Source organism: Notothenia rossii, assembly GCF_949606895.1.
Source record: "Notothenia rossii genome assembly, chromosome: 7".
Taxonomy (NCBI): domain Eukaryota; kingdom Metazoa; phylum Chordata; class Actinopteri; order Perciformes; family Nototheniidae; genus Notothenia; species Notothenia rossii.
In genome coordinates this window covers 66,909,509-66,912,856 of record NC_136905.1, presented here as the reverse complement: position 1 = coordinate 66,912,856, position 3,348 = coordinate 66,909,509, and positions in this window count along the sequence as shown.

Sequence of the window (3,348 nt, the reverse complement as noted above, 5' to 3'; positions counted from 1 at the left end):
GAAATGAAACACACTTGTAAACTTGTTACGGGTGATTAGACTGACCTAGGCTGAACTTGAGCATATGCTAGTCTGTATTATATGCATATAAAGTGCTGTAACAGCTGTAACAAAGCCTGCCTGAGGACTCTTTTACGAATCATCTTAAAATGAAACACTTTTGTGAACCTGTTATGATTATCTGATTGAACAAAATGACAAATGAAAAGATTGATAACATCACTCCCTGAGCCAAGTCTGAACCTGGCCGCATACCCTCTGCTTCATAACTGGGAGCCACCAGTGGAGTCAAGATACGCCTAAAGAAAGTGCATAACATAAAACTAATAAACAGATAAAAAATAAAGTGCATAGCTTCCCTCAACTCCTTTATGTCCTTTTTTTTGTTAGAACAGGTTTAAACAGTCCCCTCTCTTCCTCACTTCTTCTTCCAGGAGTACTTCTTGTTACTTCTTGCAGCACTGAGCAGCTCCTTGTCTTTCAGAGCTGTGGTGTGGAACTCTGGACAGGTCTGCTCAAAGTTCAGAGTAATGAGGAGCTCACTCCTGATGAGCTCCACTGAGCACCTGCTCCTGCAGTCACTCCACTTGTTGGTCATTCTGGAGAAGATCCTTTCCACGTATCCAGTGGATGCTGGGATGCTCAGGATGTGTCTCATGATGGAGAGCATGTTGGGCACATCCACTTCTTTAAACACAGCCATCCACCTCGCAGCCACACCCTTGGACTTCCATGCATCAGAATATTCTTCTCTGAGCCTCCTCAGGATTGTATTGGCTGTGGTGCACTCATCGTAAAGCTCATTCATCTTCAATTTATTGATGAGGTTGAGTTTGGTAGCCACCTTCTCAATTTGATTAAAGGTCAGGTTGCCATGTTGGAGTAAGAGAGGCTGCAGTGAGAAGAGCCAGTTCTCTTCGGAGAAGTCGAACCATTTCTCAACATATGAAATGGCTGTATTGAGGAATGCAGTGAATTCGGCCCTTGCCATGTGTGCGTCATGAGGGAGGAGGTGCTGCAGCTTTTGCCTTGTTAGGTACCCATAGAACTGGTCGTCTCGTCTCTGTATGAGCTTTTGCCTGAATTCATCCATGATGGAATACAACTCAACACAGGTGGTTCTATTGCTCTCCAGGCTCTTTACTACTTCCTCAAAGAGGGAGAGTATATTGTTGCAGAAAAGAAGGTAAATCTCCACAATGTCTTCATCTTCCACAGTTGAGTCTCTGTTGAGCTTTAACAAAGCTTGCACTTGCTTGGGACACTCGTCTCCTAGACTGATGAAGTACGACTTCAGTGCAGTCCAGGTCTGCATCAGCCGATGGATGGCTGGATTGAGGGAGAGCCACCTGGTTGTCACATGTCATAGGATCTCTTGGAATTCAACGTCACAAAACTCACAAAATTCTTTGAGTGACTCTCTTCTTTTTGCTGAAATGGAGAAGTGGCCATAGACCTTCAGCACAACATTCTCCACATCTACAGTAAGCTTGTCAAGGGCGTGCTTCACTGTGTTGTGCACTATGTGGGCATGGCAGTTTCCTCGCAGCAGATCGTTTTGTTTTCTCTTCAGGTTGGTGAAAACAGAGTTGTGAATACCATAATTGACATTTGTGTTGTCAGCACTGAATGCAGTCACTTGATCCATTGACAAGCCAAATTTCTCAAGGGATTGTTCCAGGAGAGCTACAATCCCAGCAGCTGACTCATCTGGATTCTCTATGAAGTCCAGCATTTTGTTGGTGACACCAGACTCTGGAGTGAAGTACTGGACAGCAAGGGGAAACATCTTCCTGTTCCCTTTATTGGAAGCATCGGTCTGTATGGAGAATTGAGGGGTGGTGATGTTAAGATCTTGAGAACATCACCCACTGCCTTCGGGGCCAGGACGTCTTTCACCAGTGCCTCTTGCTTTGTTCTCCCCAAAGTCATCTTCTTCACCATTTTGGAATCAGATAGAGTCTTTTGATTGAGCTTGTGTCCACAGTCAGCACGGTTGTAGCTGAGGTTATGTTTTACTGTGTGGTATACCTGTGTCACCTCAGCTGCAGTAATCTAGAGGGGGGAATGGGATGATGTCAGATTATTACTTTCATATTGTTGTCACTATTTATTTTATTTATCGATCAATCAATCAATCGTATTTATTCACAGTAGGCCTATTTATTCACAGTATTTATTTGCTGTTAATCTATTAGGAATAATTTCAAATGAGCAGCATTAGCATAACAACATAAGAGTTCTGATTCTGAATCAGAGATGTTCTTTATGGTTACATTTCATTCTATATTGATAATATTAAATACACGTTTATTTAATAGACTTTAAAATCATATCGGTATGATATGGGACCAGGGGTGGGTAGAGACTCTAGAGAATCAATCTCAGGAGATGTTTCAGCTATGAAGAACTGTGACACTGGTGCTTGGCTCCTTTGTGTTCTGATATTTCTTGAGTGGAGATCCCCGGCTGCGTGCTGTTTGATATCAGACAGCCCACCGTGCGACACTGAAAATGTTCTGCGACATGCTTTGCAATTTGCCTTGTAGTCATCTTCAGGGACCCTATCAAGCCACTGGTTTGCCTCTTCCCATTCTCGTCTGTATTTCTGTTGTCGGTGTTTCCTCTTTTGAGGACGAGGTGGCGTATCTGAAGACATCTTGCATTTGTTTTTAAAAATCACGCCGCGACAGAGCGGCGTAATGACGTAACGTAGCGAGCGTAACGACGACAGGCAGCGCAAAGGGGCCGGGCCGGGCTGACAGGCAGACAGACAGGATTTGGCACAGAGGCAGAGCAGAGAGGAGAGTCCGCGGAAGGTCTTGCGCACCTCCCGCCAACATATTTTGCTGTTTTTAATATTTCCTGTCCTTTATTTTGTTCATTATTGTTAGTTCAGTGTTCACGTGTGTGTGTGACAGACGTGCATGGGACATATTCTGAAAATACGGGACAAACTGCGTTCCGTATTGGTTCAATACGGAACGCAACATTTAATTCCCAATTACGTAACAAATACGTATTTCAAGGAACGGGTGGCAAGTCTACCCGAAAGTGGCTTATAGCCTTTACTTCAACATCAACGAAAGTGCTCGATATATGCTGTGTTGAACCAATTAGCTAACACAAACTAACTGTATCACTATAACATGATGATGATGATGGTGATGGTGATAAAGAATGCATCTAACGTTCCGCTGTTCATTATAATAAAAAACCGAGTATTAAACAAACCACCATGCTCTTACTTTGAAATCATGCGGAAATGTCGTCATCAGCGGGCCATCAAGTGGTTTCCGAAAATAACCGAGTGACACGAGTAGATTTTAGCCGAGACCGGCGGAAAAT